Below are 25,956 nucleotides of genomic sequence, written 5' to 3' on the forward strand. Positions count from 1 at the left end.
CCTTTAGAGGACACCTAGTCAGTGAAGTCCCGCCCCCTAATCAGGGCTCAGCTTCTCTCCCAGCACAAAGCCCCTCCAAGCCTCTACACATACAGATACTACCAATACAAAAACACACACAAACACCTTCTCCTCCAGCAGAACTCCAACTCAAACTCCCCTGTTTACAGCTCTGTTTGCTAGCTCCTGTGCCGTAGCAGCTGTGTGTGCCGCTACCTTTATAGGACCCCTAGTCAGTGAAGCCCCGCCCCCTAATCAGGGCTCAGCTTCTCTCCCAGCACAAAGACCCTCCAAGCCTCTACACATACAGATACTACCAATACAAAACCAAACACACACGAATACCTTCTCCTCCAACAGAACTCCCACTCAAACTCCCCTGTTTACAGCTCTGTTTGCTAGCTCCTGTGCTGCTGCCTGACTGGCTGCTCCCTTTATAGGACCCCTAGTCAGTGAAGCCCCGCCCCCTAATCAGGGCTCAGCTTCTCTCCCAGCACAAAGCCCCTCCAAGCCTCTACACATACAGATACTACCAATACAAAAACACACACAAACACCTTCTCCTCCAACAGAACTCCAACTCAAACTCCCCTGTTTACAGCTCTGTTTGCTAGCTCCTGTGCCGCTGCAGCTGTGTGTGCCGCTACCTTTATAGGACCCCTAGTCAGTGAAGCCCCGCCCCCTAATCAGGGCTCAGCTTTTCTCCCAGCACAAAGCCCCTACACATACAGATACCACCAATACAAAACCAAACACACACACATACCTTCTCCTCCAACAGAACTCCCACTCAAACTCTCCTGTTTACAGGTCTGTTTGCTAGTTCCTGTGCCGCTGCAGCTGTCTGTGCCGCTGCCTCACTGGCTTTTTCCTTCATAGGACCCCTAGTCAGTGAAGCACCGCCCCCTAATCAGGGCTCAGCTTCTCTCCCAGCACAAAGCCCCTACACGTATGGATACTACCAATACAAAACAAAACACACAAAAATACCTGCTCCTCCAAGAGAACTCCCACTCAAACTCCCCTGTTTACAGCTGTGTTTCCTAGCTCCTGTGCCGCTGCAGCTGTCTGTGCCGCTGCCTGACTGGCTGCTACCTTTAAAGGACCCCTAGTCAATGAAGCCCCGCCCCCTAATCAGGGCTCAGCTTCTCTCCCAGCACTAAGCCCCTCCAAGCCTCTAAACATACAGATACCACCAATACAAAACCGAACACACACAAATACCTTCTCCTCCAACAGAACACCCACTCAAACTCCCCTGTTTACAGCTCTGTTTGCTAGCTCCTGTGCCGCTGCCTGACTGGCTGCTCCCTTTATAGGACCCCTAGTCAGTGAAGCCCCGCCCCCTAATCAGGGCTCAGCTTCTCTCCCAGCACAAAGCCCCTACACATCCAGATACTACCAATACAAAACCAAACAAACACAAATACCTTCTCCTCCAACGGAACTCCCACTCAAACTCCCCTGTTTACAGCTCTGTTTGCAAGCTCCTGTGCCGCTGCAGCTGTCTGTGCCGCTGTCTGACTGGCTGCTACCTTCATAGGACCCCTAGTCAGTGAAGCCCCGCCCCCTAATCATGGCTCAGCTTCTCTCCCAGCACAAAGACCCTAAAAGCCTCTACACACACAGATACTACCAATACAAAACCAAACACACAAAGATACCTTCTCCTCCAACAGAACTCCCACTCAAACTCCCCTGTTTACAGCTCTGTTTCCTCGCTCCTGTGCCGCTGCAGCTGTCTGTGCCGTTGCCTGACTTGCTGCTACCTTTATAGTCCCCTAGTCAGTCAAGCCCCGCCCCCTAATCAGGGCTCAACTTCTCTCCCAGCACAAGGCCCCTGCACATAAAGATACCACCAATACAAAACCAAACACACACAAATACCTTCTGCTCCAACAGAACTCCCACTCCAACTCCCCTGTTTACAGCTCTGTTTCCTCGCTCCTGTGCCGCTGCAGCTGTCTGTGCCGCTGCCTCACTTGCTGCTACCTTTATAGGACCCCTAGTCAGTGAAGCCCCGCCCCCTACTCAGGGCTCAGCTTCTCTCGCAGCACAAAGCCCCTACACATACAGATACTACCAATACAAAACCAAACACGCACAAATACCTTCTCCTCCAACAGAAATCCCACTCCAACTCCCCTGTTTACAGCTCTGTTTGCTAGCTCCTGTGCCGCTGCAGCTGTCTGTGCCGATGACTGACTGGCTGCTGCCTTTATAGGACCCCTAGTCAGTGAAGCCCCGCCCCCTAATCAGGGCTCAGCTTCTCTCCCAGCACAAAGCCCCTACACATAGAGATATCACCAATACAAAACCAAACACAAACAAATACCTTCTCCTCCAACAGAACTCCCACTCAAACTCCCCTGCTTACAGCTCTGTTTCCTCGCTCCTGTGCCGCTGCCTGACTGGCTGCTACCTTTATAGGACCCCTAGTCAGGGAAGCCCTGCCCCCCAATCAGGGCTCAGCTTCTCTCCCAGCACAAAGCCCCTGCACATACAGATACCACCAATACAAAACCAAACACACACAAATACCTTCTCCTCCAACATAACTCCCACTCAAACTCCCCTGCTTACAGCTCTGTTTCCTCGCTCCTGTGCCGCTGCCTGACTGGCTGCTACCTTTATAGGACCCCTAGTCAGTGAAGCCCCGCCCCCTAATCAGGGCTCAGCTTCTCTCCCAGCACAAAGCCCCTCCAAGCCTCTACACATACAGATACTACCAATACAAAACCAAACACACACAAATACCTTCTCCTCCAACAGAACTCACACTCAAACTCCCCTGTTTACACCTCTGTTTGCTAGCTCCTGTGCCGCTACACCTGTTTGTGCTGCTACCTTTATAGGACCCCTAGTCAGTGAAGCCCCGCCCCCTAATCAGGACTCAGCTTCTCTCCCAGCACAAAGCCCCTACACATACAGATACTACCAATACAAAACCAAACACACACGAATACCTTCTCCTCCAACAGAACTCCCACTCAAATTCCCCTTTTTACAGCTCTGTTTGCTAGCTCCTGTGGCTCTGCAGCTGTCTGTGCCGCTGCCTGACTGGCTGCTACCTTCATAGGACCCCTAGTCAGTGAAGCCCCGCCCCCTAATCAGGGCTCAGCTTCTCTCCCAGCACAAAGCCCCTCCAAGCCTCTACACATACAGATACCACCAATACAAAACCAAACACACACACAAATACCTTCTCCTCCAACAGGACTCCCACTCAAACTCCCCTGTTTACAGCTCTGTTTGTTAGCTCCTGTGCCGCTGCCTGACTGGCTGCTACCTTTATAGGACCCCTAGTCATTGAAGCCCCGCCCCCTAATCGGGGCTCAGCTTCTCTCCCAGCGCAAAGCCCCTACACATTCAGATACTACCAATACAAAACCAAACACACACAAATACCTTCTCCTCCAACGGAACTCCCACTCCAACTCCCCTGTTTACAACTCTGTTTGCTCGCTCCTGTGCCACTGCAGCTGTCTGTGCTGCTCCCTTTATAGGACCCCTAGTCAGTGAAGCCCCGCCCCCTAATCAGCGCTCAGCTTCTCTCCCAGCACAAAGCCCCTACACATACAGATACTACCAATACAAAACCAAACAAACACAAATACCTTCTCCTCCAACGGAACTCCCACTCCAACTCCCCTGTTTACAGCTCTGTTTGCTAGCTCCTGTGCCGCTGCAGCTGTGTGTGCCGCTACCTTTATAGGACCCCTAGTCAGTGAAGCCCCGCCCCCTAATCAGGGCTCAGCTTTTCTCCCAGCACAAAGCCCCTACACATACAGATACCACCAATACAAAACCGAACACACACAAATACCTTCTCCTCCAACAGAACTCCCACTCAAACTCCCCTGTTCACAGCTCTGTTTGCTAGCTCCTGTGCCGCTGCCTGACTGGCTGCTCCCTTTATAGGACCCCTAGTTAGTGAAGCCCCGCCCCCTAATCAGGGCTCAGCTTCTCTCCCAGCACAAAGCCCCTACACATCCAGATACTACCAATACAAAAGCAAACAAACACAAATACCTTCTCCTCCAACGGAACTCCCACTCAAACTCCCCTGTTTACAGCTCTGTTTGCAAGCTCCTGTGCCACTGCAGCTGTCTGTGCCGCTGTCTGACTGGCTGCTACCTTCATAGGACCCCTAGTCAGTGAAGCCCCGCCCCCTAATCATGGCTCAGCTTCTCTCCCAGCACAAAGACCCTCCAAGCCTCTACACACACAGATATTACCAATACAAAACCAAACACACAGAAATACCTTCTCCTCCAACAGAACTCCCACTCAAACTCCCCTGTTTACAGCTCTGTTTGCTAGCTCCTGTGCTGCTGCAGCTCTCTGTGCCGCTGCCTGACTGGCTGCTACCTTTATAGGACCCCTAGTCAGTGAAGCCCCGCCCCATAATCAGGGCTCAGCTTCTCTCCCAGCACAAAGCCCCTACACATCCAGATACGACCAATACAAAACCAAACAAACACAAATACCTTCTCCTCCAACGAAACTCCCACTCAAACTCCCCTGTTTACAGCTCTGTTTGCTAGCTCCTGTGCCGCTGCAGCTGTGTGTGCCGCTACCTTTATAGGACCCCTAGCCAGTGAAGCCCCGCCCCCTAATCAGGGCTCAGCTTCTCTCCCAGCACAAAGCCCCTACACGTACAGATACCACCAATACAAAACCAAATACACACACATACGTTCTCCTCCAACAGAACTCCCACTCAAACTCCCCTGTCTACAGCTCTGTTTGCTAGCTCCTGTGCCACTGCAGCTGTCTGTGCCGCTGCCTGACTGGCTGCTACCTTCATAGGACCCCTAGTCAATGAAGCCCCGCCCCCTAATCAGGGCTCAGCTTCTCTCCCAGCACTAAGCCCCTCCAAGCCTCTAAACATACAGATACCACCAATACAAAAGCAAACACACACAAATACCTTCTCCTCCAACAGAACTCCCACTCAAACTCCCCTGTTTACAGCTCTGTTTGCTAGCTCCTGTGCCGCTGCCTGACTGGCTGCTCCCTTTATAGGACCCATGGTCAGTGAAGCCCCGCCCCCTAATCAGGGCTCAGCTTCTCTCCCAGCACAAAGCCCCTACACATACAGATACCACCAATACAAAACCAAACACACACAAATACCTTCTCCTCCAACAGAACTCCCACTCAAACTCCCCTGTTTACAGCTCTGTTTGCTAGCTCCTGTGCCGCTGCCTGACTGGCTGCTCCCTTTATAGGACCCATGGTCAGTGAAGCCCCGCCCCCTAATCAGGGCTCAGCTTCTCTCCCAGTACAAAGCCCCTACAAGCCTCTGCACATACAGATACCACCAATAAAAAACCAAACACACACAAATACCTTCTCCTCCAACAGAACTCCCACTCAAACTCCCCTGTTTACAGCCCTGTTTGCTAGCTCCTGTGCCGCTGCAGCTGTCCTTGCCGCTGCCTGACTGGCTGCTACCTTTATAGGACCCCTAGTCAGTGAAGCCCCGCCCCCTCATCAGGGCTCAGCTTCTCTCCCAGCACAAAGCCCCTCCAAGCCTCTACACATACAGATACTACCAATGGAAAAACACACACAAACACCTTCTCCTCCAACAGAACTCCAACTCAAACTCCCCTGTTTACAGCTCTGTTTGATAGCTCCTGTGCCGCTGCAGCTGTCTGTGCCGCTACCTTTATAGGACCCCTAGTCAGTGAAGCCCCGCCCCCTAATCAGGGCTCAGCTTCTCTCCCAGCACAAAGCCCCTACACATACAGATACCACCAATACAAAACCAAACACACACAAATACCTTCTCCTCCAACAGAACTCCCACTCAAACTGCCCTGTTTACAGCTCTGTTTGCTTGCTCCTGTGCCGCTGCCTGACTGGCTGCTCCCTTTATAGGACCCCAAATCAGTGAAGCCCCGCCCCCTAATCAGGGCTCAGCTTCTCTCCCAGCACAAAGCCCCTACACATCCAGATACTACCAATACAAAACCAAACACACACAAATACCTTCTCCTCCAACAGAACTCCCACTCAAACTCCCCTGTTTACAGCTCTCTTTGCTAGCTCCTGTGCCACTGCAGCTGTCTGTTCCGCTGCCTGACTGGCTGCTCCCTTTATAGGAACCCTAGTCAGTGAAGCCCCGCCCGCTAATCAGGGCTCAGCTTCTCTCCCAGCACAAAGCCCCTACACATATGGATACTACCAATACAAAACCAAACACACACAAATACCTTCTCCTCCAACAGAACTCCCACTCCAACTCCCCTGTTTACAGCTCTGTTTGCTAGCTCCTGTGCTGCTGCAGCTGTCTGTGCCGCTGCCTGACTGGCTGCTACCTTTATAGGACCCCTAGTCAGTGAAGCCCCGCCCCATAATCAGGGCTCAGCTTCTCTCCCAGCACAAAGCCCCTACACATCCAGATACGACCAATACAAAACCAAACAAACACCAATACCTTCTCCTCCAACGAAACTCCCACTCAAACTCCCCTGTTTACAGCTCTGTTTGCTAGCTCCTGTGCCGCTGCAGCTTTCTGTGCCGCTGCCTGACTGGCTGCTACCTTTATAGGACCCCTAGTCAGTGAAGCCCCGCCCCCTAATCAGGGCTCAGCTTCTCTCCCAGCACAAAGCCCCTACACATACAGATACCACCAATACAAAACCAAATACACACACATACGTTCTAGTCCAACAGAACTCCCACTCAAACTCCCCTGTTTACAGCTCTGTTTGCTAGCTCCTGTGCCGCTGCAGCTGTCTGTGCCGCTGCCTGACTGGCTACTACCTTTATAGGACCCCTAGTCAGTGAAGCCCCGCCCCCTAATCAGGGCTCAGCTTCTCTCCGAGCACAAAGCCCCTCCAAGGCTCTACACATACAGATACTACCAATACAAAAACACACACAAATACCTTCTCCTCCAACAGAACTCCCACTCAAACTCCCCTGTTTACAGCTCTGTTTGCGAGCTCCTGTGCCGCTGCCTGACTGGCTGCTCCCTTTATAGGACCCCTAGTCAGTGAAGCCCCGCCCCCTAATCAGGGCTCAGCTTCTCTCCCAGCACAAAGCCCCTACACATACAGGTACTACCAATACAAAACCAAACACACACAAATAACTTCTCCTCCAACAGAACTCCCACTCAAACTCCGCTGTTCACAGCTCTGTTTGCTAGCTCCTGTGCCGCTGCCTGACTGGCTACTACCTTTATAGGACCCCTAGTCAGTGAAGCCCCGCCCCCTAATCAGGGCTCAGCTTCTCTCCCAGCACAAAGCCCCTCCAAGCCTCTACACATACAGATACTACCAAAACAAAAAAACACACAAATACCTTCTCCTCCAAAAGAACTCCCACTCAAACTCCCCTTTTTTACAGCTCTGTTTGCTAGCTCCTGTGCCGCTGCAGCTGTCTGTGCCGCTGCCTGACTGGCTGCTACCTTTATAGGACCCCTAGTCAGCGAAGCCCCGCCCCCTAATCAGGGCTCAGCTTCTCTCCCAGCACAAAGCCCCTACAAATACAGGTACAACCAATGCAAACCAAACACACACAAATACCTTCTCCTCCAACAGAACTCCCACTCAAACTCCCCTGTTTACAGCCCTGTTTTTAGCTCCTGTGCCGCTGCAGCTGTCTGTGCCGCTGCCTCACTGGCTTTTTCCTTCATAGGACCCCTAGTCAGTGAAGCACCGCCCCCTAATCAGGGCTCAGCTTCTCTCCCAGCACAAAGCCCCTACACATATGGATACTACCAATACAAAACAAAACACACAAAAATACCTGCTCCTCCAAGAGAACTCCCACTCAAACTCCCCTGTTTACAGCTGTGTTTGCTAGCTCCTGTGCCGCTGCAGCTGTCTGTGCCGCTGCCTGACTGGCTGCTACCTTTAAAGGACCCCTAGTCAATGAAGCCCCGCCCCCTAATCAGGGCTCAGCTTCTCTCCCAGCACTAAGCCCCTCCAAGCCTCTAAACATACAGATACCACCAATACAAAACCGAACACACACAAATACCTTCTCCTCCAACAGAACTCCCACTCAAACTCCCCTGTTCACAGCTCTGTTTGCTAGCTCCTGTGCCGCTGCCTGACTGGCTGCTCCCTTTATAGGACCCCTAGTCAGTGAAGCCCCGCCCCATAATCAGGGCTCAGCTTCTCTCCCAGCACAAAGCCCCTACACATCCAGATACGACCAATACAAAACCAAACAAACACAAATACCTTCTCCTCCAACGAAACTCCCACTCAAACTCCCCTGTTTACAGCTCTGTTTGCTAGCTCCTGTGCCGCTGCAGCTGTGTGTGCCGCTACCTTTATAGGACCCCTAGCCAGTGAAGCCCCGCCCCCTAATCAGGGCTCAGCTTCTCTCCCAGCACAAAGCCCCTACACGTACAGATACCACCAATACAAAACCAAATACACACACATACGTTCTCCTCCAACAGAACTCCCACTCAAACTCCCCTGTCTACAGCTCTGTTTGCTACCTCCTGTGCCACTGCAGCTGTCTGTGCCGCTGCCTGACTGGCTGCTACCTTCATAGGACCCCTAGTCAATGAAGCCCCGCCCCCTAATCAGGGCTCAGCTTCTCTCCCAGCACTAAGCCCCTCCAAGCCTCTAAACATACAGATACCACCAATACAAAACCAAACACACACAAATACCTTCTCCTCCAACAGAACTCCCACTCAAACTCCCCTGTTTACACCTCTGTTTGCGAGCTCCTGTGCCGCTGCCTGACTCGCTGCTCCCTTTATAGGACCCATAGTCAGTGAAGCCCCGCCCCCTAATCAGGGCTCAGCTTCTCTCCCAGTACAAAGCCCCTACAAGCCTCTACACTTACAGATACCACCAATACAAAACCAAATACGCACACATACGTTCTCCTCCAAGAGAACTCCCACTCCAACTCCCCTGTTTACAGCTCTGTTTGCTAGCTCCTGTGCCGCTGCAGCTGTCTGTGCCGCTACCTTTATAGGACCCCTAGTCAGTGAAGCCCCGCCCCCTAATCAGGGCTCAGCTTCTCTCCCAGCACAAAGCCCCTACACATACAGATACCACCAATACAAAACCAAATACACACACATACGTTCTAGTCCAACAGAACTCCCACTCAAACTCCCCTGTTTACAGCTCTGTTTGCTAGCTCCTGTGCCGCTGCAGCTGTCTGTGCCGCTGCCTGACTGGCTACTACCTTTATAGGACCCCTAGTCAGTGAAGCCCCGCCCCCTAATCAGGGCTCAGCTTCTCTCCCAGTACAAAGCCCCTACAAGCCTCTGCACATACAGATACCACCAATACAAAACCAAACACACACAAATACCTTCTCCTCCAACAGAACTCCCACTCAAACTCCCCTGTTTACAGCTCTGTTTGCGAGCTCCTGTTCCGCTGCCTGACTGGCTGCTCCCTTTATAGGACCCTTAGTCAGGGAAGCCCCGCCCCCTAATCAGGGCTCAGCTTCTCTCCCAGTACAAAGCCCCTACAAGCCTCTGCACATACAGATACCACCAATACAAAACCAAACACACACAAATACCTTCTCCTCCAACAGAACTCCCACTCAAACTCCCCTGTTTACAGCTCTGTTTGCTAGCTCCTGTGCCGCTGCAGCTGTCTGTGCCGCTGCCTGACTGGCTGCTCCCTTTATAGGACCCCTAGTCAGTGAAGCCCCGCCCCCTAATCAGGGCTCAGCTTCTCTCCCAGCACAAAGCCCCTACACATACAGGTACTACCAATACAAAACCAAACACACACAAATAACTTCTCCTCCAACAGGGGAGTTTGAGTGGGAGTTCTGTTTACAGCTCTGTTTGCTAGCTCCTGTGCCGCTTCAGCTGTCTGTGCCGCTGCCTGACTGGCTGCTACCTTTATAGGACCCCTAGTCAGTGAAGCCCCGCCCCCTAATCAGGGCTCAGCTTCTCTCCAAGCACAAAGCCCCGCCAAACCCGTACACATACAGATACTACCAATACAAAACCAAACACACACAAATACCTTCTCCTCCAACAGAACTCCCACTCAAACTCCGCTGTTCACAGCTCTGTTTGCTAGCTCCTGTGCCGCTGCCTGACTGGCTACTACATTTATATGACCCCTAGTCAGTGAAGCCCCGCCCCCTAATCAGGGCTCAGCTTCTCTCCCAGCACAAAGCCCCTCCAAGCCTCTACACATACAGATACTACCAAAACAAAAAAACACACAAATACCTTCTCCTCCAAAAGAACTCCCACTCAAACTCCCCTGCTTACAGCTCTGTTTGCTAGCTCCTGTGCCGCTGCCTGACTGGCTCCTACCTTTATAGGACCCCTACTCAGTGAAGCCCCGCCTCTAATCAGGGCTCAGCTTCTCTCCCAGCACAAAGCCCGTACACATACAGACACTACCAATACAAAACCGAACACACACAAATACCTTCTCCTCCAACAGAACTCCCACTCAAACTCCCCTGTTTACAGCTGTGTTTGCTAGCTCCTGTGCCGCTGCCTGACTGGCTGCTCCCTTTATAGGACCCCTAGTCAGGGAAGCCCCGCCCCCTAATCAGGGCTCAGCTTCTCTCCCAGCACAAAGCCCCTACACATACAGATACCACCAATACAAAAAGACACACACACAACTACCTTCTCCTCCAACAGAACTCCTACTCAAACCCCCCTGTTTACAGCTCTGTTTGCTAGCTCCTGTTCCGCTGCCTGACTGGCTGCTCCCTTTATAGGACCCCTAGTCAGGGAAGCCCCGCCCCCTAATCAGGGCTCAGCTTCTCTCCCAGCACAAAGCCCCTACACATACAGATACCACCAATACAAAACCAAACAAACACAAATACCTTCTCCTCCAACGGAACTCCCACTCAAACTCCCCTGTTTACAGCTCTGTTTCCTCGCTCCTGTGCCGCTGCAGCTGTCTGTGCCGCTGTCTGACTGGCTGCTACCTTCATAGGACCCCTAGTCAGTGAAGCCCCGCCCCCTAATCATGGCTCAGCTTCTCTCCCAGCACAAAGACCCTAAAAGCCTCTACACACACAGATACTACCAATACAAAACCAAACACACAAAAATACCTTCTCCTCCAACAGAACTCCCACTCAAACTCCCCTGTTTACAGCTCTGTTTCCTCGCTCCTGTGCCGCTGCAGCTGTCTGTGCCGCTGCCTGACTTGCTGCTACCTTTATAGTCCCCTAGTCAGTCAAGCCCCGCCCCCTAATCAGGGCTCAACTTCTCTCCCAGCACAAGGCCCCTGCACATAAAGATACCACCAATACAAAACCAAACACACACAAATACCTTCTGCTCCAACAGAACTCCCACTCCAACTCCCCTGTTTACAGCTCTGTTTCCTCGCTCCTGTGCCGCTGCAGCTGTCTGTGCCGCTGCCTCACTTGCTGCTACCTTTATAGGACCCCTAGTCAGTGAAGCCCCGCCCCCTAATCAGGGCTCAGCTTCTCTCCCAGCACAAAGCCCCTACACATAGAGATATCACCAATACAAAACCAAACACAAACAAATACCTTCTCCTCCAACAGAACTCCCACTCAAACTCCCCTGCTTACAGCTCTGTTTCCTCGCTCCTGTGCCGCTGCCTGACTGGCTGCTACCTTTATAGGACCCCTAGTCAGGGAAGCCCTGCCCCCCAATCAGGGCTCAGCTTCTCTCCCAGCACAAAGCCCCTGCACATACAGATACCACCAATACAAAACCAAACACACACAAATACCTTCTCCTCCAACATAACTCCCACTCAAACTCCCCTGCTTACAGCTCTGTTTCCTCGCTCCTGTGCCGCTGCCTGACTGGCTGCTACCTTTATAGGACCCCTAGTCAGTGAAGCCCCGCCCCCTAATCAGGGCTCAGCTTCTCTCCCAGCACAAAGCCCCTCCAAGCCTCTACACATACAGATACTACCAATACAAAACCAAACACACACAAATACCTTCTCCTCCAACAGAACTCACACTCAAACTCCCCTGTTTACACCTCTGTTTGCTAGCTCCTGTGCCGCTACACCTGTTTGTGCTGCTACCTTTATAGGACCCCTAGTCAGTGAAGCCCCGCCCCCTAATCAGGACTCAGCTTCTCTCCCAGCACAAAGCCCCTACACATACAGATACTACCAATACAAAACCAAACACACACGAATACCTTCTCCTCCAACAGAACTCCCACTCAAATTCCCCTTTTTACAGCTCTGTTTGCTAGCTCCTGTGGCTCTGCAGCTGTCTGTGCCGCTGCCTGACTGGCTGCTACCTTCATAGGACCCCTAGTCAGTGAAGCCCCGCCCCCTAATCAGGGCTCAGCTTCTCTCCCAGCACAAAGCCCCTCCAAGCCTCTACACATACAGATACCACCAATACAAAACCAAACACACACACAAATACCTTCTCCTCCAACAGGACTCCCACTCAAACTCCCCTGTTTACAGCTCTGTTTGTTAGCTCCTGTGCCGCTGCCTGACTGGCTGCTACCTTTATAGGACCCCTAGTCATTGAAGCCCCGCCCCCTAATCGGGGCTCAGCTTCTCTCCCAGCGCAAAGCCCCTACACATTCAGATACTACCAATACAAAACCAAACACACACAAATACCTTCTCCTCCAACGGAACTCCCACTCCAACTCCCCTGTTTACAACTCTGTTTGCTCGCTCCTGTGCCACTGCAGCTGTCTGTGCTGCTACCTTTATAGGATCCCTAGTCAGTGAAGCCCCGCCCCCTAATCAGGGCTCAGCTTCTCTCCCAGGACAAAGCCTCTCCAAGCCTCTACACATACAGAAACTACCAATACAAAACCAAACACACACAGAAATACATTCTCCTCCAACAGAACTCCCACTCAAACTCCGCTGTTTACAGCTCTGTTTGCTAGGTCCTGTGCCGCTGCACCTGTTTGTGCTGCTACCTTTATAGGACCCCTAGTCAGTGAAGTCCCGCCCCCTAATCAGGACTCAGCTTCTCTCCCAGCACAAAGCCCCTACACATACAGATACTACCAATACAAAACCAAACACACACGAATACCTTCTCCTCCAACAGAACTCCCACTCAAACTCCCCTTTTTACAGGTCTGTTTGCTAGCTCCTGTGGCTCTGCAGCTGTCTGTACCGCTACCTGACTGGCTGCTACCTTCATAGGACCCCTAGTCAGTGAAGCCCCGCCCCCTAATCGGGGCTCAGCTTCTCTCGGAGCACAAAGCCCCTACAAGCCTCTACACATACAGGTACCACCAATACAAAACCAAACACACACAAATACCTTCTCCTCCAACAGAACTCCCACTCAAACTCCCCTGTTTACAGCTCTGTTTGCTAGCTCCTGTGCTGCTGCCTGACTGGATGCTCCCTTTATAGGACCCCTAGTCAGTGAAGCCCCGCCCCCTAATCAGCGCTCAGCTTCTCTCCCAGCACAAAGCCCCTACACATACAGATACTACCAATACAAAACCAAACAAACACAAATACCTTCTCCTCCAACGGAACTCCCACTCCAACTCCCCTGTTTACAGCTCTGTTTGCTAGCTCCTGTGCCGCTGCAGCTGTGTGTGCCGCTACCTTTATAGGACCCCTAGTCAGTGAAGCCCCGCCCCCTAATCAGGGCTCAGCTTTTCTCCCAGCACAAAGCCCCTACACATACAGATACCACCAATACAAAATCGAACACACACAAATACCTTCTCCTCCAACAGAACTCCCACTCAAACTCCCCTGTTCACAGCTCTGTTTGCTAGCTCCTGTGCCGCTGCCTGACTGGCTGCTCCCTTTATAGGACCCCTAGTCAGTGAAGCCCCGCCCCCTAATCAGGGCTCAGCTTCTCTCCCAGCACAAAGCCCCTACACATCCAGATACTACCAATACAAAAGCAAACAAACACAAATACCTTCTCCTCCAACGGAACTCCCACTCAAACTCCCCTGTTTACAGCTCTGTTTGCAAGCTCCTGTGCCACTGCAGCTGTCTGTGCCGCTGTCTGACTGGCTGCTACCTTCATAGGACCCCTAGTCAGTGAAGCCCCGCCCCCTAATCATGGCTCAGCTTCTCTCCCAGCACAAAGACCCTCCAAGCCTCTACACACACAGATACTACCAATACAAAACCAAACACACAGAAATACCTTCTCCTCCAACAGAACTCCCACTCAAACTCCCCTGTTTACAGCTCTGTTTGCTAGCTCCTGTGCTGCTGCAGCTCTCTGTGCCGCTGCCTGACTGGCTGCTACCTTTATAGGACCCCTAGTCAGTGAAGCCCCGCCCCATAATCAGGGCTCAGCTTCTCTCCCAGCACAAAGCCCCTACACATCCAGATACGACCAATACAAAACCAAACAAACACAAATACCTTCTCCTCCAACGAAACTCCCACTCAAACTCCCCTGTTTACAGCTCTGTTTGCTAGCTCCTGTGCCGCTGCAGCTGTGTGTGCCGCTACCTTTATAGGACCCCTAGCCAGTGAAGCCCCGCCCCCTAATCAGGGCTCAGCTTCTCTCCCAGCACAAAGCCCCTACACGTACAGATACCACCAATACAAAACCAAATACACACACATACGTTCTCCTCCAACAGAACTCCCACTCAAACTCCCCTGTCTACAGCTCTGTTTGCTAGCTCCTGTGCCACTGCAGCTGTCTGTGCCGCTGCCTGACTGGCTGCTACCTTCATAGGACCCCTAGTCAATGAAGCCCCGCCCCCTAATCAGGGCTCAGCTTCTCTCCCAGCACTAAGCCCCTCCAAGCCTCTAAACATACAGATACCACCAATACAAAACCAAACACACACAAATACCTTCTCCTCCAACAGAACTCCCACTCAAACTCCCCTGTTTACAGCTCTGTTTGCTAGCTCCTGTGCCGCTGCCTGACTGGCTGCTCCCTTTATAGGACCCATGGTCAGTGAAGCCCCGCCCCCTAATCAGGGCTCAGCTTCTCTCCCAGCACAAAGCCCCTACACATACAGATACCACCAATACAAAACCAAACACACACAAATACCTTCTCCTCCAACAGAACTCCCACTCAAACTCCCCTGTTTACAGCTCTGTTTGCTAGCTCCTGTGCCGCTGCCTGACTGGCTGCTCCCTTTATAGGACCCCTAGTCAGTGAAGCCCCGCCCCCTAATCAGGGCTCAGCTTCTCTCCCAGCACAAAGCCCCTACACATACAGATACCACCAATACAAAACCAAACACACACAAATACCTTCTCCTCCAACAGAACTCCCACTCAAACTCCCCTGTTTACAGCCCTGTTTGCTAGCTCCTGTGCCGCTGCAGCTGTCTGTGCCGCTGCCTGACTGCCTGCTACCTTCATAGGACCCCTAGTCAGTGAAGCACCGCCCCCTAATCAGGGCTCAGCTTCTCTCCCAGTACAAAGCCCCTACAAGCCTCTGCACATACAGATACCACCAATAAAAAACCAAACACACACAAATACCTTCTCCTCCAACAGAACTCCCACTCAAACTCCCCTGTTTACAGCCCTGTTTGCTAGCTCCTGTGCCGCTGCAGCTGTCCTTGCCGCTGCCTGACTGGCTGCTACCTTTATAGGACCCCTAGTCAGTGAAGCCCCGCCCCCTCATCAGGGCTCAGCTTCTCTCCCAGCACAAAGCCCCTCCAAGCCTCTACACATACAGATACTACCAATGGAAAAACACACACAAACACCTTCTCCTCCAACAGAACTCCAACTCAAACTCCCCTGTTTACAGCTCTGTTTGATAGCTCCTGTGCCGCTGCAGCTGTCTGTGCCGCTACCTTTATAGGACCCCTAGTCAGTGAAGCCCCGCCCCCTAATCAGGGCTCAGCTTCTCTCCCAGCACAAAGCCCCTACACATACAGATACCACCAATACAAAACCAAATACACACACGTACGTTCTAGTCCAACAGAACTCCCACTCAAACTCCCATGTTTACAGCGCTGTTTGCTAGTTCCTGTTCCGCTGCAGCTGTCTGTGCCGCTGACTGACTGGCTGCTCCCTTTATAGGACCCCTAGTCAGTGAAGCCCCGCCCCCTAATCAGGGCTCATCATCTCTCCCAGCACAAAGCCGCTACACATACAGATTCTACCAATACAAAACCAAACACACACAAATACCTTCTCCTCCAACAGGGGAATTTGAGTGGGAGTTCTGTTTACAGCTCTGTTTGCTAGCTCCTGTGCCGCTGCAGCTGTCTGTGCCGCTGCCTGACTGGCTGCTACATTTGTAGGACCCCTAGTCAGTGAAACCCCGCCCCCTAATCAGAGCTCAGCTTCTCTCCCAGCACTAAGCCCCTCCAAGCCTCTAAACATACAGATACCACCAATACAAAACCGAACACACACAAATACCTTCTCCTCCAACAGAACTCCCACTCAAACTGCCCTGTTTACAGCTCTGTTTGCTTGCTCCTGTGCCGCTGCCTGACTGGCTGCTCCCTTTATAGGACCCCAAATCAGTGAAGCCCCGCCCCCTAATCAGGGCTCAGCTTCTCTCCCAGCACAAAGCCCCTACACATCCAGATACTACCAATACAAAACCAAACACACACAAATACCTTCTCCTCCAACAGAACTCCCACTCAAACTCCCCTGTTTACAGCTCTCTTTGCTAGCTCCTGTGCCACTGCAGCTGTCTGTTCCGCTGCCTGACTGGCTGCTCCCTTTATAGGAACCCTAGTCAGTGAAGCCCCGCCCGCTAATCAGGGCTCAGCTTCTCTCCCAGCACAAAGCCCCTACACATATGGATACTACCAATACAAAACCAAACACACACAAATACCTTCTCCTCCAACAGAACTCCCACTCCAACTCCCCTGTTTACAGCTCTGTTTGCTAGCTCCTGTGCTGCTGCAGCTGTCTGTGCCGCTGCCTGACTGGCTGCTACCTTTATAGGACCCCTAGTCAGTGAAGCCCCGCCCCATAATCAGGGCTCAGCTTCTCTCCCAGCACAAAGCCCCTACACATCCAGATACGACCAATACAAAACCAAACAAACACCAATACCTTCTCCTCCAACGAAACTCCCACTCAAACTCCCCTGTTTACAGCTCTGTTTGCTAGCTCCTGTGCCGCTGCAGCTTTCTGTGCCGCTGCCTGACTGGCTGCTACCTTTATAGGACCCCTAGTCAGTGAAGCCCCGCCCCCTAATCAGGGCTCAGCTTCTCTCCCAGCACAAAGCCCCTACACATACAGATACCACCAATACAAAACCAAATACACACACATACGTTCTAGTCCAACAGAACTCCCACTCAAACTCCCCTGTTTACAGCTCTGTTTGCTAGCTCCTGTGCCGCTGCAGCTGTCTGTGCCGCTGCCTGACTGGCTACTACCTTTATAGGACCCCTAGTCAGTGAAGCCCCGCCCCCTAATCAGGGCTCAGCTTCTCTCCGAGCACAAAGCCCCTCCAAGGCTCTACACATACAGATACTACCAATACAAAAACACACACAAATACCTTCTCCTCCAACAGAACTCCCACTCAAACTCCCCTGTTTACAGCTCTGTTTGCGAGCTCCTGTGCCGCTGCCTGACTGGCTGCTCCCTTTATAGGACCCCTAGTCAGTGAAGCCCCGCCCCCTAATCAGGGCTCAGCTTCTCTCCCAGCACAAAGCCCCTACACATACAGGTACTACCAATACAAAACCAAACACACACAAATAACTTCTCCTCCAACAGAACTCCCACTCAAACTCCGCTGTTCACAGCTCTGTTTGCTAGCTCCTGTGCCGCTGCCTGACTGGCTACTACCTTTATAGGACCCCTAGTCAGTGAAGCCCCGCCCCCTAATCAGGGCTCAGCTTCTCTCCCAGCACAAAGCCCCTCCAAGCCTCTACACATACAGATACTACCAAAACAAAAAAACACACAAATACCTTCTCCTCCAAAAGAACTCCCACTCAAACTCCCCTTTTTTACAGCTCTGTTTGCTAGCTCCTGTGCCGCTGCAGCTGTCTGTGCCGCTGCCTGACTGGCTGCTACCTTTATAGGACCCCTAGTCAGCGAAGCCCCGCCCCCTAATCAGGGCTCAGCTTCTCTCCCAGCACAAAGCCCCTACAAATACAGGTACAACCAATGCAAACCAAACACACACAAATACCTTCTCCTCCAACAGAACTCCCACTCAAACTCCCCTGTTTACAGCCCTGTTTTTAGCTCCTGTGCCGCTGCAGCTGTCTGTGCCGCTGCCTCACTGGCTTTTTCCTTCATAGGACCCCTAGTCAGTGAAGCACCGCCCCCTAATCAGGGCTCAGCTTCTCTCCCAGCACAAAGCCCCTACACATATGGATACTACCAATACAAAACAAAACACACAAAAATACCTGCTCCTCCAAGAGAACTCCCACTCAAACTCCCCTGTTTACAGCTGTGTTTGCTAGCTCCTGTGCCGCTGCAGCTGTCTGTGCCGCTGCCTGACTGGCTGCTACCTTTAAAGGACCCCTAGTCAATGAAGCCCCGCCCCCTAATCAGGGCTCAGCTTCTCTCCCAGCACTAAGCCCCTCCAAGCCTCTAAACATACAGATACCACCAATACAAAACCGAACACACACAAATACCTTCTCCTCCAACAGAACTCCCACTCAAACTCCCCTGTTCACAGCTCTGTTTGCTAGCTCCTGTGCCGCTGCCTGACTGGCTGCTCCCTTTATAGGACCCCTAGTCAGTGAAGCCCCGCCCCCTAATCAGGGCTCAGCTTCTCTCCCAGCACAAAGCCCCTACACATCCAGATACTACCAATACAAAACCAAACAAACACAAATACCTTCTCCTCCAACAGAACTCCCACTCAAACTCCCCTGTTTACAGCTCTGTTTGCTAGCTCCTGTGCTGCTGCAGCTCTCTGTGCCGCTGCCTGACTGGCTGCTACCTTTATAGGACCCCTAGTCAGTGAAGCCCCGCCCCATAATCAGGGATCAGCTTCTCTCCCAGCACAAAGCCCCTACACATCCAGATACGACCAATACAAAACCAAACAAACACAAATACCTTCTCCTCCAACGAAACTCCCACTCAAACTCCCCTGTTTACAGCTCTGTTTGCTAGCTCCTGTGCCGCTGCAGCTGTGTGTGCCGCTACCTTTATAGGACCCCTAGCCAGTGAAGCCCCGCCCCCTAATCAGGGCTCAGCTTCTCTCCCAGCACAAAGTCCCTACACGTACAGATACCACCAATACAAAACCAAATACACACACATACGTTCTCCTCCAACAGAACTCCCACTCAAACTCCCCTGTCTACAGCTCTGTTTGCTACCTCCTGTGCCACTGCAGCTGTCTGTGCCGCTGCCTGACTGGCTGCTACCTTCATAGGACCCCTAGTCAATGAAGCCCCGCCCCCTAATCAGGGCTCAGCTTCTCTCCCAGCACTAAGCCCCTCCAAGCCTCTAAACATACAGATACCACCAATACAAAACCAAACACACACAAATACCTTCTCCTCCAACAGAACTCCCACTCAAACTCCCCTGTTTACACCTCTGTTTGCGAGCTCCTGTGCCGCTGCCTGACTGGCTGCTCCCTTTATAGGACCCATAGTCAGTGAAGCCCCGCCCCCTAATCAGGGCTCAGCTTCTCTCCCAGTACAAAGCCCCTACAAGCCTCTACACTTACAGATACCACCAATACAAAACCAAATACGCACACATACGTTCTCCTCCAAGAGAACTCCCACTCCAACTCCCCTGTTTACAGCTCTGTTTGCTAGCTCCTGTGCCGCTGCAGCTGTCTGTGCCGCTACCTTTATAGGACCCCTAGTCAGTGAAGCCCCGCCCCCTAATCAGGGCTCAGCTTCTCTCCCAGCACAAAGCCCCTACACATACAGATACCACCAATACAAAACCAAATACACACACGTACGTTCTAGTCCAACAGAACTCCCACTCAAACTCCCATGTTTACAGCGCTGTTTGCTAGTTCCTGTTCCGCTGCAGCTGTCTGTGCCGCTGACTGACTGGCTGCTCCCTTTATAGGACCCCTAGTCAGTGAAGCCCCGCCCCCTAATCAGGGCTCATCATCTCTCCCAGCACAAAGCCGCTACACATACAGATTCTACCAATACAAAACCAAACACACACAAATAACTTCTCCTCCAACAGGGGAATTTGAGTGGGAGTTCTGTTTACAGCTCTGTTTGCTAGCTCCTGTGCCGCTGCAGCTGTCTGTGCCGCTGCCTGACTGGCTGCTACATTTGTAGGACCCCTAGTCAGTGAAACCCCGCCCCCTAATCAGGGCTCAGCTTCTCTCCCAGCACTAAGCCCCTCCAAGCCTCTACACTTACAGATACCACCAATACAAAACCAAATACGCACACATACGTTCTCCTCCAACAGAACTCCCACTCAAACTGCCCTGTTTACAGCTCTGTTTGCTCGCTCCTGTGCCGCTGCCTGACTGGCTGCTCCCTTTATAGGACCCCAAATCAGTGAAGCCCCGCCCCCTAATCAGGGCTCAGCTTCTCTCCCAGCACGAAGCCCCTACACATCCAGATACTACCAATACAAAACCAAACAAACACAAATACCTTCTCCTCCAACGGAACTCCCACTCAAACTCCCCTGTTTACAGCTCTGTTTGCTAGCTCCTGTGCCGCTGCAGCTGTCTGTGCCGCTGCCTGACTGGCTGCTACCTTTATAGGACCCCTAGTCAGTGAAGCCCCGCCCCATAATCAGGCCTCAGCTTCTCTCCCAGCACAAAGCCCCTACACATCCAGATACTACCAATACAAAACCAAACACACACAAATACCTTCTCCTCCAACAGAACTCCCACTCAAACTCCCCTGTTTAGAGCTCTCTTTGCTAGCTCCTGTGCCACTGCAGCTGTCTGTTCCGCTGCCTGACTGGCTGCTCCCTTTATAGGAACCCTAGTCAGTGAAGCCCCGCCCGCTAATCACGGCTCAGCTTCTCTCCCAGCACAAAGCCCCTACACATATGGATACTACCAATACAAAACCAAACACAAAAAAATACCTTCTCCTCCAAGAGAACTCCCACTCAAACTCCCCTGTTTACAGCTCTGTTTGCTAGCTCCTGTGCCGCTGCAGCTGTCTGTGCCGCTGTCTAACTGGCTGCTACCTTCATAGGACCCCTAGTCAGTGAAGCCCCGCCCCCTAATCATGGCTCAGCTTCTCTCCCAGCACAAAGCCCCTACACATACAGATACTACCAATACAAAACCAAACACACACAAATACCTTCTCCTCCAACAGAACTCCCACTCCAACTCCCCTGTTTACAGCTCTGTTTGCTAGCTCCTGTGCTGCTGCAGCTGTCTGTGCCGCTGCCTGACTGGCTGCTACCTTTATAGGACCCCTAGTCAGTGAAGCCCCGCCCCATAATCAGGGCTCAGCTTCTCTCCCAGCACAAAGCCCCTGCACATCCAGATACGACCAATACAAAACCAAACAAACACCAATACCTTCTCCTCCAACGAAACTCCCACTCAAACTCCCCTGTTTACAGCTCTGTTTGCTAGCTCCTGTGCCGCTGCAGCTGTCTGTGCTGCTGCCTGACTGGCTGCTACCTTTATAGGACCCCTAGTCAGTGAAGCCCCGCCCCCTAATCAGGGCTCAGCTTCTCTCCCAGCACAAAGCCCCTACACATACAGATACCACCAATACAAAACCAAATACACACACATACGTTCTAGTCCAACAGAACTCCCACTCAAACTCCCCTGTTTACAGCTCTGTTTGCTAGCTCCTGTGCCGCTGCAGCTGTCTGTGCCGCTGCCTGACTGGCTACTACCTTTATAGGACCCCTAGTCAGTGAAGCCCCGCCCCCTAATCAGGGCTCAGCTTCTCTCCGAGCACAAAGCCCCTCCAAGGCTCTACACATACAGATACTACCAATACAAAAACACACACAAATACCTTCTCCTCCAACAGAACTCCCACTCAAACTCCCCTGTTTACAGCTCTGTTTGCGAGCTCCTGTGCCGCTGCCTGACTGGCTGCTCCCTTTATAGGACCCTTAGTCAGGGAAGCCCCGCCCCCTAATCAGGGCTCAGCTTCTCTCCCAGTACAAAGCCCCTACAATCCTCTGCACATACAGATACCACCAATACAAAACCAAACACACACAAATACCTTCTCCTCCAACAGAACTCCCACTCAAACTCCCCTGCTTACAGCTCTGTTTGCTAGCTCCTGTGCCGCTGCCTGACTGGCTCCTACCTTTATAGGACCCCTACTCAGTGAAGCCCCGCCTCTAATCAGGGCTCAGCTTCTCTCCCAGCACAAAGCGCGTACACATACAGACACTACCAATACAAAACCGAACACACACAAATACCTTCTCCTCCAACAGAACTCCCACTCAAACTCCCCTGTTTACAGCTGTGTTTGCTAGCTCCTGTGCCGCTGCCTGACTGGCTGCTCCCTTTATAGGACCCCTAGTCAGGGAAGCCCCGCCCCCTAATCAGGGCTCAGCTTCTCTCCCAGCACAAAGCCCCTACACATACAGATACCACCAATACAAAAAGACACACACACAACTACCTTCTCCTCCAACAGAACTCCTACTCAAACCCCCCTGTTTACAGCTCTGTTTGCTAGCTCCTGTTCCGCTGCCTGACTGGCTGCTACCTTTATAGGACCCCTAGTCAGGGAAGCCCCGCCCCCTAATCAGGGCTCAGCTTCTCTCCCAGCACAAAGCCCCTACACATACAGATACCACCAATACAAAACCAAACACACACAAATACCTTCTCCTCCAACGGAACTCCCACTCAAACTCCCATTTTTACAGCTCTGTTTGCTAGCTCCTGTGCCGCTGCAGCTCTCTGTGCCACTGCCTGACTAGCTGCTACCTTTATAGGACCCCTAGTCAGTGAAGCCCCGCCCCCTCATCAGGGCTCAGCTTCTCTCCCAGCACAAAGCCTCTACACATACAGATACTACCAATACAAAAACAAACACACACAACTACCTTCTCCTCCAAAGAACTCCCACTCAAACCCCCCTGTTTAGAGCTCTGTATGCTAGCTCCTGTGCCGCTGCCTGACTGGCTGCTACCTTTGTAGGACCCGTAGTCAGGGAAGCCCCGCCCCCTAATCAGGGCTCAGCTTCTCTCCCAGCACAAAGCCCCTACACATACAGATACTTCCAATACAAAACCAAACACAAATAGCTTCTCCTCCAACAGAACTCCCACTCAAACTCCCCTGTTTACAGCTCTGTTTGCGAGCTCCTGTACCGCTGCAGCTGTCTGTGCCGCTGCCTGACTGGCTGCTACCTTTATAGGACCCCTAGTCAGTGAAGCCCCGCCCCCTAATCAGGGCTCAGCTTCTCTCCCAGCACAAAGCCCCTCCAAGCCTCTGCAAATACAGATACTACCAATACAAAACTAAACACACACAAATACCTTCTCCTCCAACAGAATTCCCACTCAAACTCCCCTGTTTACAGCTCTGTTTGCTAGCTCCTGTCCTGCTGCAGCTGTCTGTGCCGCTGCCTGACTGGCTGCTACCTTTATAGGACCCCTGGTCAGTGAAGCCCCGCCCCCTAATCAGGGCTCAGCTTCTCTCCCAGCACAAAGCCCCTACACATACAGATACTACCAATACAAAACCAAACACACACAAATACCTTCTCCTCCAACGGAACTCCCACTCAAACTCCCCTTTTTACAGCTCTCTCTGCTAGCTCCTGTGCCGCTGCAGCTCTCTGTGCCACTGCCTGACTAGCTGCTACCTTTATAGGACCCCTAGTCAGGGAAGCCCCGCCCCCTAATCAGGGCTCAGCTTCTCTCCCAGCACAAAGCCCCTACACATACAGATACTACCAATACAAAACCAAACACACACAAACACCTTCTCCTGCAACAGAACTCCCATTCAAACTCCCCTGTTCACAGCTCTGTTTGCTAGCTCCTGTGCCACTGCAGCTGTCTGTGCCGCTGCCTGACTGGCTGCTACCTTTTTTGGACCCCTAGTTTGTGAAGCCCCGCCCCCTAATCAGGGCTCAGCTTCTCTCCCAGCACAAAGCCCCTCCAAGCCTCTACACATACAGATACTACCAATACAAAACCAAACACACACAAATACCTTCTCCTCCAACAGAACTCCCACTCAAACTCCCCTGTTTACAGCTCTGTTTGCTAGCTCCTGTGCTGCTGCAGCTGTCTGTGCCGCTACCTTTATAGGACCCCTAGTCAGGGAAGCCCCGCCCCCTAATCAGGGCTCAGCTTCTCTCCCAGCACAAAGCACCTACAAGCCTCTACACATACAGATACTTCGAATACAAAACCAAACACACACAAATACCTTCTCCTCCAACAGAACTCCCACTCAAACTCCCCTGTTCACAGCTCTGTTTGCTAGCTCCTCTGCAGCTGTCTGTGCTGCTGCCTGACTGGCTGCTACCTTTATAGGACCCCTAGTCAGTGAACCCCGCCCCCTAATCAGGGCTCAGCTTCTCCCAGCACAAAGCCCCTACAAGCCTCTACACATACAGATACTACCAATACAAAACCAAACACACTCAAACACCTTCTCCTCCAACAGAACTCCCACTCAAACTCCCCTGTTTACAGCTCTGTTTGCTAGCTCCTATGCCGCTGCAGCTGTCTGTGCCACTAACTTTATAGGACCCCTAGTCAGTGAAGCCCCGCCCCCTAATCAGGGCTCAGCTTCTCTCCCAGCACAAAGCCCCTACACATACAGATACTACCAATACAAAACCAAACACACACAAATACCTTCTCCTTCAACACAACTCCCACTCAAACTCCGCTGTTTACAGCTCCGTTTGCTAGCTCCTGTGCCGCTGCAGCTGTCTGTGCCGCTACCTTTATAGGACCCCTGGTCAGTGAAGCCCCGCCCCCTAATCAGGGGTCAGCTTCTCTCCCAGCACAAAGCCCCGCCAAGCCTCTACACATACAGATACTACCAATACAAAACCAAACACACACAAATACCTTCTCCTCCAACAGAACTCCCACTCAAACTCCCCTGTTCACAGCTCTGTTTGCTAGCTCCTCTGCAGCTGTCTGTGCCGCTGCCTGACTGGCTGCTACCTTTATAGGACCCCTAGTCAGTGAACCCCGCCCCCTAATCAGGGCTCAGCTTCTCCCAGCACAAAGCCCCTACAAGCCTCTACACATACAGATACTACCAATACAAAACCAAACACACACAAATACCTTCTCCTCCAACAGAACTCCCACTCAAACTCCCCTGTTTACACCTCTGTTTGCTAGCTCCTGTGCCGCTGCCTGACTGGCTGCTACCTTTATAGGACCCATAGTCAGTGAAGCCCCGCCCCCTAATCAGGGCTCAGCTTCTCTCCCAGCACAAAGCCCCTCCCAGCCTCTACACATACAGATACTACCAATACAAAACCAAACACACACAAATACCTTCTCCTCCAACGGAACTCCCACTCAAACTCCCCTGTTTACAGCTCTGTTTTCTAGTTCCTGTGCCGCTGCAGCTGTCTGTGCCGTTACCTTTATAGGACCCCTAGTCAGTGAAGTCCCGCCCCCTAATCAGGGCTCAGCTTCTCTCCCATCACGAAGCCCCTCCAAGCCTCTACACATACAGATACTAACTATACAAAACCAAACAAACACAAACACCTTCTCCTCCAACAGAACTCCCACTCAAACTCCCCTGTTCACAGCTCTGTTTGCTAGCTCCTGTGCCGCTGCAGCTGTCTGTAGTCCTAAAGCCTTTGCAAAAGGTTTCTGGGGAGGGCAGCCTTATTGTGTCCTTCATGGTAGGACACTTTACCATTCCAGGCCAGTAACACATACTCGGGAATCATTGTAGAACAAAGCATTGCAGTGTATGTTTGCTGGCATTCAAACAACATCCATTCTTTATCTCTCTGTGTTATCCTCAGGAGAGTGAGATATAATTCATGGTCACCTGGTTGAAATAGAGTGCTTTTCTTCAGGGGACACTCAGAGGAGCCCATTCCTGCTGGGCTGTTTGCCTGTGGCTAAACAGAAATGTTCCCCGCTGTTAGCCACAGGGAGGGGGGAAGGTTGAGGGGGTAGTCACGCGGTGGGA

Source organism: Lepidochelys kempii, chromosome 18, assembly GCF_965140265.1.
Source record: "Lepidochelys kempii isolate rLepKem1 chromosome 18, rLepKem1.hap2, whole genome shotgun sequence".
NCBI classification, from domain to species: domain Eukaryota; kingdom Metazoa; phylum Chordata; order Testudines; family Cheloniidae; genus Lepidochelys; species Lepidochelys kempii.